This window comes from Zonotrichia leucophrys, chromosome 3, assembly GCF_028769735.1.
Source record: "Zonotrichia leucophrys gambelii isolate GWCS_2022_RI chromosome 3, RI_Zleu_2.0, whole genome shotgun sequence".
Lineage (NCBI taxonomy): Eukaryota > Metazoa > Chordata > Aves > Passeriformes > Passerellidae > Zonotrichia > Zonotrichia leucophrys.
Genome location: NC_088172.1, coordinates 29207007 through 29222476, shown reverse-complemented (window position 1 = coordinate 29222476; position 15470 = coordinate 29207007).

The window sequence follows — 15470 nt, the reverse complement described above, 5'->3', positions numbered from 1 at the left end:
AAGCATGTTTCCAAATCTCTGAAACCCTTGTCTTTCAAAACCTGGTGTCTCCTCTTCTGCCACCCTACTCCAGGACAACAGTGAATTTGAGTAATGCGAGATGGAAAAAACAGTCGTAAATCCAAGCTGCTGCTTCTTTTCCCTCTGCTCACCAAACCTGATGGCTACACATGAGCTGCACGCTCAGTCCAGTGGGATTAGTAAAAGTGCACTGCACTCAGGCAATTCACAGCTTTGCTCCCATGAAAACAAAAATCCATTGTGCTCACATCACCTTAGTCTTTTTGTATACGTTTTTTTAATATTTAATTTTAAGGACACCCAGGCAATCTTCCCTAAGACAGTGTTTCCAGCATAAAACCTGCTTTCATGCTTCAATCCATAAGGGCTCAAAGGGTGTCCAGCTTCCCAGTTTTAACCTGGTAACAGATGTGTGTCACTGCCAGATGGTGCTTCAGTGCTCTGGAGCTCCCTGCTCAAGGGTGCCTTCACTGACAACCCACACCCAACTCTTACTGCAGCTGAATGGGCAGGGCACGGGGAGCAAGAGGAGAGATGTTACTCAACAGTGCAGCAGCCTAATGTCTGTTAAACTTATCAGCCACATAATGTTAGTCCTTCTTGTACATCTGTTATGCTCTTCCCATGGGAGTAAAGCAGGACAGACACCAGATTGTCTATTTAATGGAAACAGAATGATTCCCCCCCCCCCCCGCCTCTTTTTTTTTTCTTTTTTCCCCATCAAAAGAAACAAAAGCAAAAAACAAGTTGGGGTGTGGGGGGAAAGGGAAAATTAAGTAATTAGACAATTAAATCCCTTCAACTGCTTTGATTGAAAAATTGTGACATTTCACTTGAATTTCAGTCTTTTTAAATGTTAAGAACATTTTAGTACAAAATGATTAATTTTATTTTCAAAAAGAATTTTGTAATTAACATAATAAAATGCAATTCCAAGTGTGTCAAAATAAAATAGTTTTTCTGTGGCCCCTAAAGCACCTCTTTTAATGTGGGGCCTAAAAATCCATCTCAGATGAAAATTCAAAAAAAATTATTTCTTCTTTTGCACTAAGATTTATAGCAACACTCAACAGAGTAATGAAAAGGAGCAAACCCCCAAAAAGTTTTTGGTTGACCATCAAAATTACTTCATTTATCCCTGAGTTTTATGCAGGTAGCATTCAGAAGTTCTCATGTGGGCTAGGTCACCTTGTGATAAAGCCTATATGGAAAATCTATAGAAAAATTCTGGAATGCATATATATTTTTTAAAAGTAGTACAATGGCAGTGCTAATTTTCTGCCTATGGCATCAACATATTTTTATACCCCTTCAAACACTAAAATAGGATAATAAAAATTAAAAATGACCCTTCAAATACTAAAATAGGATAATAAAAATTGCTCTTTCCTTTTTCACTGGAATCTGTGATGTAGAAGAAGAAAATGGTCTCAATTTTGTGAACACTGAAATGAAACAAGTTCCACTGAGTGAAGCTCCATTACAGGAAAGAGCAGCAGCATCTTGAACTGGTAACTCTGCAGCCCACAGACTCTACTCTGCAGTTATGCTTTTGAAATAAATCCATGTTTTTCTTAGCTACATTGACGTTGCGACTTTTTTTCTCTTTATTTTTGGGATAAGGCAATTATCTATAGAACCAAATATGCACAGAGAAATCATGTGGGCAATTCTGCCCCACAATGAAACTGTATATGCTCCTAGAGGAAATTAAGTCAGCCAAAGCCTGTCTGACTTACCCAACCAATTATCCTTCCTCTACTAGAGGTAAATTATGAGTTCCATTCATAATTAAGCCCAGGTTATTGACATTTGACTGATATTACCTACAGTACATCTTTCTATAAGGCCCAAGCAGCCTGGAAAAGGTAGAAACTAATTCTTCTACAAACACTTCCAATACAGTGGGACTAGAGCAAAAAAATGTACTTTCACAGAGGGCAGCCAAATTTGTGATGCCTTTCTGCACAAGAGGTTACCTTTCTAATAGAATATGCCTGGATGTACCCACCCATTGCTATGATGGCATGTGGCTTCTCTGATCCAAGAATGTGAATGTCATGGCTCCAAGGTCAGCATTCCCATTGTGTCAGATTGTAGATGAAAAAGGTCAGATGTTGACAGCTCTACCTTACAAGGAGGCGCGCCAAGTCTGCCAGCTCAAGTCATTCATAACATTCAAACTCTGTTGGATAATAATGAGGAAAAAGTATGATAAACAGGAAATAGCCTGAAATCAAGAGGGCAAACCTCAGCAGACACATGCCTGATCATGTGTAACTATTGACAGCATTTTACTGCAGCATAAGCAGAGCCCACTTGGGTGTGAGGAGAGGGGATAGCAAGCCTGTGACAGCTGTTGTCTGATGGGAGAGGAGACACAGAAGTTCATTTCTAGGATGCCATTTGGGCTTTTAGTTTCTTTTCCTGCCTTGTCACAGGTTTTCTAGGGAATTTCAGTCATGCCACTATTTGTTCCTCTAATCCTTCCCTCACACAGGTGTATGTACACCACTCTTAAATTAAGGACGTGACTCTCAGGGATTCTGAAAGGATAAAAGTGTTAAACATTATAAATATAGGAACTGACATTAGCGGAGGGTAAATGTAGAAAATGTGGGAAAAGCTTAGAAAATAAATAGTTTTTCTTTTCTCTTTCTCTTTTCTATTGTTTTATACACATATAAAACAATAGCTAAAACCAAAACTAAACAAAACTTCAATGTAGAGTTTTAAATACTCTATTTGCATGCTAAGAACCACTGCTCTGTAATAAATACTTGGGCTTCAGAACTAGAATTCAGAATATGCGAAGCCAGAATCCTAGTAGGGATAATTTGTTTAGCACAGATTATTTCAACATTCCAAAATGGATATTTTTTCACAAGTTAAAGATTTAGGGGCTGTTTTCTAATTCCCCCTTATTCCTTGTCTTCGTTCCATAGCCCCAGGGAGATAACACTTCTCTCATCCATAAATTTAGCATAATAACATTTGTCCTCTCTAAAATTACCTGCTAGATACAAGGTGTTCTTTTTTGCATCCTTTGCCATTTAAATTATTATTAATTTTTATGTGTCACGTTTAGCCCCCCAGAAAAACCTGTTATTTTTTGAGGAGCACGAATCACCCCCCTAACTGATGTCCTGTCTAATCTCAGCACCAAAGGAAGGACTGTACTAACAGACATCTGATGCCATCTATAGCTGGCAGAGGGGCAGCTTTTCTCTGTTCACTGTGAGCACAGTCCCCACTGGGATCAATTTACTTTTTCATTCACAGCACACAAAAGAATGTGTGGATAGTGCTGGAGATGACGTCAGTGCAGTCAGCTGCAGAGAGCCGTGCAGAGTGCAAGGGCTGCAAACAGGAGCAGCCATCGACAGCACGCTCCCGGCAGGAAAACCTTCCTATTGGAAACCAATGGGCACATTTATGAAAGCTTTGTTTTGAAAAACAGCCAACAGCAAACCCAAACAGCCCAACACACCAGAGCAGGAAGTTCATCATGGCGTTTTCATCCTGAAATAATTTAAAGAGGACTGAGCATCAGAAAGTTTACAATTTCCAGGGAATTATTCTTTTGTGTATCTTAGTAATAGAATGCGCACTGATTTTGGTGCATGATTCAGTACCCAGGGAACAAAGCACTGTGGACAGGGGTCACACTAACCTAGCCCTCTGCCTGATCCAAAGAGCAATGCAGCTTATGGCTGTAAAGGGAGCAAAATTTACTTTGTTGCTTTAAAAAGTCCTTTTTCTTTTCCTGAATTTTCAATATAATTTATTAAGTGGTATTCATAAGCTCTAAAATTGTGCAACATTTTTGAAATCTATTTACTATACTATATAAAGGAAAGACCATTGTGGTTGTAATAATGATATTCTCACAACCCACAATATTTTATCAAGTATTCAGATGGCAGTTTGGTGCAGGTACTAATACTTTGCCTCAGACAGCAACTATGTCTGAATTTTATTCTAGTAATCAATATTTTATTTAAATTTAGAGATTTTTAAGGCTGTTTTGCTAAAGCAAATCTAAGAGAGTGCTTAAGTAATCCCTTTCCACCTCACTCATGATGCTTGGGTGCTTTAGGGGAGGCAAGCACTTCAGCAGGCTGATGAGCTGTGACCCAAGCCCAGGAAGGTGATTGCAAATGGGAATCTCTCCAGTGACTTCAACACCTACATATCAAAGCCTAAAAAGTAGAAATTCGGGGCTGAAAGTGGCACTTTGGCTGGAGTGGGAGGGTTAGCACAGCACACAGAGCTGTATCAGACTGGCTGCATGTGGCCAGCTCAGGTTAATGGCAGTGACACTGCAGTGTCCCCACGGCTCCCCATGGCAGTGACACATCCCGGCTGCTCTGAGCTCCGCGCTGGCATCGCAGGCTGAACACGGCGCACACACTGCCTTGGGGACTGATGCTTTTCATGTAGGTATGAAAGAGAACAAGGTTTCTCTGCTGTCTTCCCTCTTGTGCATCCTGAGAGGACCAGACCTCAGAGAATTGCTGAGTCTCTGTGTTTATTTGAGTCTTTGTCTCGCTGCTGACATTTACTATGAGCAAGCTAATTTGAACCAACTGGGAGGGGTAGCAAGGAAGAAAAAGAAGCCAAAACCACATTAGTTGGAATAAGATAAAGGAAATAAGTATTTCTACTTTTTTTTTTTTTTTTTTTTTTAATATGGAACTACTGGAATGACTACAAGCCCATTAAACTGCATAAAAGGCAATTTATTGACATCTTTAAGGTTTGGTTCAGGAACAAAATGAATAGAGTCTGATCCAGCATTTTCTAAAATGAATGGAAAAATCCTCATCACTTTCAGCTGAGGCGAAATCAGACTAAACCACTTGGGGTAATTTAGAGTTTGGGGAAAAAGAATGAACACCAGCCAACACAGACTGGTAGACCATTGACTTGTTAGAAATTCATTTACTTCTTGGTCTAGAGACTTCTCTGCAGTATCTGTGAGGACCTTAAGAGATTCCAGATTTTTCAGTGAAGTGAGAGAGTAACCATCACCACGTTCATTCAGAAAAAGCCTAAAGCAGAAGGAGGGAGGAAAGAATCCTGATGCTCAGCATGAAGCTGCTACTTATAAAGGGTTTCTGACTTATGTACACTGGATAAAAGTTTCAGAATGTGGCCTTTCTTCTGTATACTTACAGGCAATTCTGCTTGGAACATAACTGTAGAGAATTTCATTTTGTTTTGGTCAGTGAAATGGGGAAAGTCAATTGATGCCTTGTCTAGTGTTGCAAAGCGATGTTTCTCTTCCCTCTCTGGGCACACAAGAGTGTGCTAGGTCGTAACTATTGATTTGTTGTTTCACATGGGCAGACAAGTTGCATGGAAAGGATATTCCCATTTCAAAGGCAGGTTGCTGTTCTCTATTTGAGACAGAAACTTTGTATTTATTGTCTTACAGATTCAAGACATTCTGAATAACCTAAATTTAAACAATTCAGTTCTATTTTACACTATAAAATTATACTGGTTTATTAATAAATTAACTTATATGAAAAATACACAGAGAGACACAAATTCATTTATTTATACACACACACACACACATACATATATACATATACACCTATATATATCACATCCAGCTGGGACTTTAGCCTCAGTTGCATTTAGAGAAAGCACCAACCTCAGGCCATGGGAAACAGCATGCTGAGGGGAGACACCTAACCAGGCCATGGTTAGAAGAGTGGGGTCACGGGAATTAGTAGAATGCTAATAGAACCATCCTATTTTTGATCAGATTTCTGGTTCTTGTTCTCAGCTGGTTTGGCACCTGGTACATACAAGGTCATGTTCCAAGTTCGTGTGCACGACTGGACCTTTGCCCTCAAAGACCCCCATACCTGGCTGCATTTGCCACGCCCATGGATCTTTGGATCTTGCCCACTATACCCTGGGCTTCCCATGTTTTGTTATTTTGTTATTAAAGTTTTCATTTTCTGGGCATAGCCAACATTCCCATCCCTCATTTCACCAGCTCCTTCCAGCCAAGCCAAATTAAGCAGCCACAGTGAGCTCCAGACTGTGAGATATATATATATATAAAGTGAATAGATACACCAAGGAGGGAAATCCATATACATTTAATATAGGGAGGATTCCTGTTAAAGAGCAGTCAGGGAGGCATTCAATCATTCTGGCACTGCATGTTGCCAGAACATGTATCTGGATTTCGTGTTGGGAACAAATATCTGAGTAGATATATGTATGTTTTATTTGTAAACTGTGAACATATGCGATGTTCATATAGAAGGTGTATAGAAGCATATATTAGGGGTCGACCATATGAAAGAAAATCCTGTCATTTATCTTTTTGACATGCTGCAACACATTTTGGTTGGCATTTTGGTGCATATTTTAAGTAGTGATGTTTATCACAGTGATAACTGTGGGGGCACTTCAGCCTGCCAGAGGCCTTTGGCAGCTGGACAATATAGGTGTTTAGTGTCCTGGCAGGCTGTAAAGGTTTTTAGCAGTAGCAGCCTCAGAACCAAGCTGCTGCAGCAGGTAAGTGCTGCTGGGGTGTGAGGCTGTGTGAGAGGAGCAGGGGTTGGGGCTGGCCAGCACTTCTGGAGTCAGTAGCTGTAACACTGGTTTCCTGGAATGCAGATGCAGGAGGATGAGAGAGAACAGAGGTGGCAGTAAAATCAATGGGCTGTGTTAGTAAGGTAAGTGATAATGGAAGCAGATCATCCAAATTCAACCTCAGTGAATCAAAAATCCAGACTTTATGTAAGACAAATGTAGTGTGTAGGAGAGGCTCTCCTTTGAGCTTCTGTCAGCACCCCAAGGCAGCGCTCAATCCATTCTTATTAGTGAGTGATTCTGCAGCTCTGCCAGCAGTTGATTTTATTTGCATAACACCTGGATCCCTGCATCTGAGAATCCCTCAACGGTAGCAGCTACCCGCCCTTTCTACACTCTTGGGAGAGTCCTGCTTTTCACACTTGATGCTCTTTGAAACAAGCATTCTAGACATTTGGGGTTTTTTTTCCTTTTCTTGAGAAAAGCCATAGCTGCAGCCTTAGTACAGATTTCCCCTCTGTCTTGCATGCCTTGCTCTTATAAGCTTGCAAAACTACTTGTCTCCTCTGGGCTTAAAAAGTGCACAAATACTAACTAATGCTATGCCATAAAAATGTCTTCAGAGTTACAAAAAGAGGACTGTACCACCCCTGTCCTATTGGGAAAAATGCAGTGAATAGGCATCTCCTTCTGCTTTTGGTGACACAGGAGTGACCTAATTTACTTTTGGGCCAGGGACTGAACCTGGAGAGAGAAGGGAAAAATTACTGTCATTTAGACATGTTTCTAGCAGCAATCAAATGCTTAAACACTTAAATAGATACAGTTTCATCTGCAGCTAATTACAGGCTTAAAGAAAGAACACAGTAAGGAAAGGGATGAAGACAGGGTCCTAATTTGTCCTAGAGCCCATAAAGGGTTCCTTGAATGCAAACAAAAGAGGACTTCAAAGGCACAGTGAATGAAGCAGATTATTTATATCTATATAGGACTCTGCTTATCAATATCCCAAACCATTTTGAATTCATTATTAGACTCAGGATCTCACAGTGTTATCAGAATTAAAAACTGTATCACGAGGCTCAGACTTTAAAACAACATGCTGAGACAAGTTAGTTTTCTATACAATGACAGTGAGAGAAAGATAGAACAGAGTGATACAGATGAAATTGTAGTTACAAAAGTGACCTAGTGATTCTCAGTACAGGACAAAAAAATACTTAATCCTTGTCCACAACTCACTAGTTGCTGTTTGAAAGTATGGATGCTTCCTATGAGAAAGGAAACAAAGTCACAAACCAGCTGCTAAATTATAAGTAGCTACATTTCATCGTGTTTACAACACAGAGATATAATCCAACACGAATTTTTATTGCAAGTGACAGTAAACTTGGACAAAGCTGCATGCCATTTGTCAAACATTAGCTCTAAAAGATGTGCCAGAGCTTGTACTGCTGCTGCATGAATGCTGGAACCATGCCCTTCCCATGGGCTTGTCCATGGTGGTCAGCAGAGTGTCTCTCTCATTATGCTAGAATGTGGCTTTTTGCACCAAACATTTTGCAGGAAGACATAGATTTTTGAACAAAAATACACCAAACCACTGAGAGAATTTGTGAACAAGGAAAGGAAGATTTTGGTAGGTTGGTTAGGTTTTGTTTCCTCACAAAAATGGGGGAGGGTATTAGGAATTTGGAGCATATGACAGCAGATGAGAACATCACTTCTAGAGAAAATGTGTCCGCTCTCTTTCTGGCATGACTCCAACACCCCTTGAAATCATTGGGAATTATTTCATCGACTCAATGTCTGATACACCGGGCTCCATGTACTACACAAGAACACACATCGTTTTAAAAGCATAGGAAGAAGGGCAGTTTGAATTTTTTCATCTTCAGTATAACAATCAGTTGTGGGAACCAGCTGTCATTTTCCCCAGGACAAGACCTGCTTCTGCCTGTATCAAAAAAGACTACTATAATATTTTACTTTAAAAGAGCCACAAAATTATAATTATTCATATTATCATTTTAGATGTCATTGATCTTATTAGTTAATGTCATATTAAATCACCCTGCCAGCCCCCATACTACTTCCTCAGATTGCCAAAGGATGTTAGCAGTTATCATGAGGTTAGTTACATTCACTTCATCTTTTGAACTTTGTATTCAACCCCAAAATCATGAAGTTTAGTATTTTTCAGATGAGATTCTGAAGTATGCTTATACAGAAGGGAAAACTATTGCTGAACAAAGCAGAAACAACAGTTCACTTTGTAAATACTCTTACTTGTAGGTGAGTGCCTGCCAGGCTGCTTCTGGGGAAGGAAGTCAGGAACACTAAGGAGATTTTATACTTTATCGTCCTTCTGTTAGTAATGAAAGGTTCAGAACATTTTTTCAGAGATTTCTTAATGTCTGAAAGATGGGAGGAAATGACCACTGCCTATTTGGAAAAAGCTCTGTGAGCTTTGTTCCACACCAGACCGAATTGACATGCCAGCTTGGAATGATGCAGCTGAAACCATCCTTACGTGCACACCAGTACAGCATTCTTCTGCCACACATGGAGATTAGACTGGATTCACTGCACATACACTGCCATACTTTTGTTTGAAATTTCCATTTGATTCAGGCATCCATAAGGGTGCAAAAACTGATTCCACAGAGCTGGGTTCAGAGCAAAGTGGTACATTTACGTGTGCTGACTGAGCATGGAAGAGCAGCTGAGTGTTGGCTACACCCTCTACCACAGACATTTGAAGTTGGTGTTGGCAGCATAAGATACCTTTGGCAGCAAATGGTCTTCACACTATCAGCAGAGACGTGGTAGTTTGGATATTGCCTATGGCTTCATGCCCCAGGAAAGAGCAAAAAAGTCTTCACAATTTCTCATAACATAAAAGAAGTTAAATTAAAAAGAACTATAAATGGGATTACATACCTAGTCCTTGAAATTTTTCATCGTCAAAACCTTAACAGAGGCTGAGACTAGGCAGTGGACCTAGATTGAAATTGTTACACTGGAGAAAAGAAGGAAAAGTGATACTGAAAAAGAGATGCTAAGTCATGGCACAATAACCATCACTAAGCTAGGTAGATTGTCGTCAAGCAATTTATTATTGACAGCAATAATAATGATAATTCAAGTACACATACTTTTACATTGAAACTACAATTTACTGAAACTGAATCTGTATTTTATACAAGTAAATACCACTTATTAATACAGACTGTATATTAACTTCCTGTGTAATTACTTAATCTTATCTCTAGAATGTATACTTTTAGAATCTAGATGCACTACCTACATCATAATTATATATCATAATGACCCTAAAATTATATACTTAGTAACAACATGTACCTGTAGCAAATTCCACAATTAAAATGTTTTAAGTATAGAATTTAATTTCTCACATAAGCGCTCCAGACCTCAAAACCTGATGTAGGTATCTTAAAAAAGGCAAAAGCAGTAAATATAGAATTTCTAACTTTCTAAACTGTGGTTTTTCATTTGGATTATTACATAACTCAAATTTTATCTATTCAATTAAATACTGGCCTAATCTTAAAAGATGTCAAAAAAACAGCTGCTGTTTCTCACTTCATCAAGCAAGGCAACCTAAAAAATATGAAGAGTTTTTATTGTACAAAAAACATAAGCTACGATATAGATTAACTGTCAGTGCATTGTAAATGTTAAGTAAAGCATAAAATTGAGATCCTAAGGTCAACATTGTTGATATCCTCTATATTCTAAATTTATCAAACTGAATTTAAAAGTCTGTATCCTTATTTCCCCAGGCTTTCTTGATGCACCCATCTCAGTTTTTAGTGGTTTATTCTATAAATACTATGTGTGTTTTGTCTTATCTCACAATAAAAAAATTATTCTGTAGTAAAAAGTATCAACATCCCATAGACATTATAGGAAAGTGATCAGCCTTTTTACTCAGACCTTTTCCTCTTTGGCTTTCAGAAAATCTGTAATAGCTGACAGAAATTGGTATATGCAAGGATACAATTGATAGGGACTGCCTTGTGATGAGCTGGGAATTGAAAGAAGAATAATGTTTTAAGCCTTTCAGAACGTGGAAGCAGAAGGGTAGTTGATGTTTTGCAGACAAGACCCTCATTAAAGCAAAAGCTCTTTCATCTCTCCCATCTCTAAATACTTACATTAAACACTAGGACCAAAACTGACTTGTCTTTAAATGTGCCCATTAACAACTACCTGGCCTGAATTTTGGATTCATGCCATCTGTGTGCAAAAAATTACAAGTTTTTTTTACATAAATGGTCTAAATTCAGAAACATCAGTGTGCTGCTTTTACACAATACACCCTATACACATATTTCAAAAGACAGTTAAAATCTGGCAACTTCTTATACAAAACCTTTTATTTACATATTCTGTCTTTTGATGACAATTTGTGAAACATATACACAACTTCATGGCTGTACTTCTTCAGAAATACAATATGAGCTTTTCAATGAGACAGACATCATCTGACCTGTTTTAGGATGAGCAGAACACTGCATTGACTGCCCTAATTTTTCTCCCTTGACTATCAGTGACTCATTCAAACATAGCTATCTAAATTTTAGATTTCCCACAGAAGACAGATAAATTCCACGGCTCATCTATTCAATGCAAACAGATGTATTCAAATGGCTGACCAAATAAGCCCATTATCAAACAACATGGAGTCTGTACAATTTATCAGCTGCAAGTATTTTAACAGAGAAAAACCTCTGAGCTTTGACAAGTTAATCTGTGAGTGAAGAAACAGGTGTCTTATTTTACATGCCAAGTACCAAAACACATAAGAAACTGGACCTTTAACAGATACCATTAAATAAAGCAATTATTTGAAACATCCAGTGTTGCAGTATATGTGAAGGTGCAGTAACTGGCTCCAAAATATATCCACACGTGTTTGTTCCATCAAGTATAATGTTCTGGTTTACTGTGAGTTTGGGGGGCATTTGGGGGTTTTTTACCTATTTTTATTAAATAGGCAAGTAAACCAGTTTTTGTGGATCAAAAACTGTCGCCTAATTAATTACAGGATGCTTTGGGTACAATCCAGAGAGGCTTTTGATTGCATCCACCTTTTTCTTTATATATGAGAATAGGCACATTTAACAGTTCTACTCAAGTAGATTAAGATTCATGTGTAGGGAATTGTAGAATTAGGACCTTTCAGGTTTGCTTCTTGATCTAGAAACTGCCTATTCAATTCACATAGAACTGAATCAGCAGTCAATGAAATGAGTGTTTAAATTCTGCTGTCACTGAAAACTTGGCAGCCCAAGGGATGCTGATAACACAGTTCCAGTCCAAGCACTCTGGCCAAATCTACTGAAGTTTTTTAGCCTGTGCTATCTATCTTTTCCAGCTCCCTACTTAGAGCCATTGCATCTGACTGGCTAAAAGTCATTGCATTTTCCCCCACAGAATGGCTCAGTGGCTGGGAAAATGCTTGTATCCTCTATTACAGAGGAGGACGAAGGCAGAGGGATTAAACAATGCAGGCATCTAACTTTGTTTCTTCAAATTATCACAGAGAAAAATATTCAAAATAGGTTCTGAAGAGATTTCAGAGATTACCTAACCCATCATGATGTCCCAGCCGAGCATCAGTCATACCTCAGTTATTTGGTACCATTTTTATCTGGTAATTCTCTAACCTGTATCTTAAAATCCTTCTTTAACTGAAATTCCACAGACTGCCAAGACAATTCAAGTGCATCACTATCTCTCATGTAGAAAGATTTTCTGAATGAAATATTTCTAAAATTTGAAGCCTTTCCTTTTCTCCCCTATGGAAATGGAGAACACTTTATTGTCCTATTTTTTGTATCAGTCTCATGTCTTTGAAGCAGACATATCTTTCTGAGCAGACATTTCTCCACTTCTTTGAACATCACATTTTCTACTTTTCTGCTGATGCTACGATTCTATGAACATCTCTCAAGTGTGGCAGAACTCAGACTTGGATGTTCCAAGCTGAATAACTAGTTTTCTTTCAGCTTGAATATGCAAGTATCCAGTATATTTTAATGATATCCTTACATACCTAAGCTGAATTGCTATTTACATGTTTCAGTGTCTCAGATCAAAGCAATCAGGTTCTTGCAGAATTAAATCTTGAGTGAGAAATGAAAATCAGAACTTGTCACAGTAATTCCATGAAAATTGAGACAAACTTTATTATTGGGTACGAAGATATGTTAACTACTAATAGGATATTAATAATAGTTCAGTATATCAACATCTTAAAAATCAATCTTTGAAAAAACTCTTCCCCTGAATAAGGTGTTCTGAAGAAGAGAATAAGAGTCTAGACCTATATTCTCATGCAGTTACTCTAAAACTTACATACAGTCATTCAGAAAAGAGATTCAAAACATGAACTCAACATCCAGAGAGAGGCTTGAATGCTGCATCAGAAATGCATTAACTCTTAAAAAAAACTGCACTCAACTATATAATGGATAAATTGACTAGAAATTGCTAGAGAAGTCTGTCTCTACTGCCAAAAAGGAATTATCTTACAATACTGCACATAGCATCTATTCTGGAAGGCATTTTATGAAATTTAATGGTTGGAAGGAAAGCTGTTATGTGACTTAAGTCAGAGGGCAAAGGTTCTACCAGCAGTGCTCCCCAAACCTATCTCAAATGCATTATTAAGGATCCATCCTTGATAATATCTATTCCCAGCATAAGAAAATTGTTGCAAGTATGTATTATAACATTTAGCACAGAGTGATCACAGCTTTGGAACTGCAACTGTTCCCGAGGCTGTCTCAGTGATCACAACTATTTCTCTGGAAGGACTCAGTGGATTGTTTATTCATATGATGGACTGCCTTCTTTGAGTACCCTCAGTAGCCATTTATTGTATCAGGCGACCTCCAGCCAGGGAATAACATACAGTGACTCCAATGATTTCAGAAGGCTGAAGAAAAGCTTTATTAAGCTTTTCTTAATATATTTATATTATACTTTTTTATACTATATTATACTATATTATACTATATTATCCTAAAACTATACTATATACTCAACTATACTAAAGAAAAACCTGTCACTCTTTCAGACAGTCACAACACAGCTTTGACCTAATTGGCCAATCAATCAAAACAACCATCACCAGAGTCCAATTAACAAATCACTTCTGGTAAACAATCTCCATAACACATTCCACATGTGCCAAACAACAGGAGGAGTGAATAGAGATGAGAATTGTTTTCTCTTCTTTCTCTGAGCTCTCTCGCTGCCTTCCCCAGGAGAAATCCTGGGAAGGTTGTGCCTGCTGCTCTCTGTGAAGAGAGCTGTAGCCACAGCCCTCCATGCAAACTGACTTTAGATAAATGCTACAAATGAATAATGGAATGGTCAGTTGTAACAAATCTGGCAGGGGAAGACAAGTAAGTACTATTCTGAATTGCTTCCAGGAGTGAGAATATAGAAAACCAGTATCATAGAATCAGGGAATATCCTGAATTTGAAGGCACCCACAAAGATCATCCAAGTTCAGCTCCTGACCTGGCAGGACAGACCCAAGAGTGACACCATGTGCCTGAGAGAATTTTCCAAATGCTCCCTCAACTCTCCCAGGTTTGCTGCTGTGACCAGTTCCCTGGGAAAAGCTGCTCCATTATGCAACCACACTCTGGGTAAAGAACCTTTAGCTGATATCCAACCTAAACCTCTCCTGACACAAATTTGGTCCATTCCCTCAGGTCCTGTCACTGCCACCATAGAGAAGAGATCAGCTCCTGCCCCTCCTCTTCCTCTCACTAGGAAGTTGTTACTGGAGTGAGCTCTGCCTCCTCTCCAGGCTGAATAGATCAAGTGACCTCAGTCACTCCTCATACGGCCTCCTCTCAGGGTTCTTTACCTGTAGCCCTCCTTTGGATTCTCTCTAATAGCTAAATGTATTTTGTGTATTGTGGCACCCAGAGCTGCCCTCAGCACAGGAGGTGAGGCTGCCCCAGAGCAGAGCAGAGCAGGACAATCCCCTCCCTTGCCCAGCTGGCCATGCTGTCCCTGGTGTCCCCAGGACAGGGATGGCCCTCCTGGCTGCCAGGGCACTGCTGGCTCGTGTTCAGCTTTCTGCTGACCAGTCCTCTTTCCCAGCACTGTTCTCTAGCATTTCATTCCCCAGTTTGTCCATACATCCAGGGTCACCCTATCACAGGTGCAGAATCTGGCACTTGTCAGATGGGTCATTGTCCATTGTCTGGTTGGAAAAGTCTCTTTGTGGGCTCCCTCTACCTTGAATGGGCTCAAGAGCTCTTCCCAATTTAGTATTGTCTGCATCTTAGGATACTATTGCATAAAAAGGGCAATATAGAAGAAATCCATTTTAACTCTAGAAAGGTAGAGCCCAACCAAGTTGTTGGAGGTTTTTTACACCGAGACATGTTTTTTAAAGTGATAATAATAGAGGCCTTATGAATAGGTGGCAAAAGTTAAATTCAACCACTGTTCTTGGTCTTTGCCATTTCTTTTTCTTGAAATTTCCACCTGTCTTATCACCAAGAAGTCTGGACAGTAGGTGCATATAGATTTTAGGTCACTTTCCTGCATTACTTTGATAATGACTTAAAATATTTACACCCAAAATGATTTGCAGTTAATAATAAAAATATAACTCATAGAGTCATAGAAACAGAACTATCAAGGCTGATAAGGTTTGTAAACTTTTATCAGTATGCACTTTATTTTAAAAGACCCATCCAAATCAAGATACGTGGAGATGTTTACAAAGCATGAAATGTTATGTTCAGATTGTCAGCTGGTATAAATTGTAACAATTTCACTGGAATCCATGCAGCTGCACCACTGCATATACACCAGCTGAAACT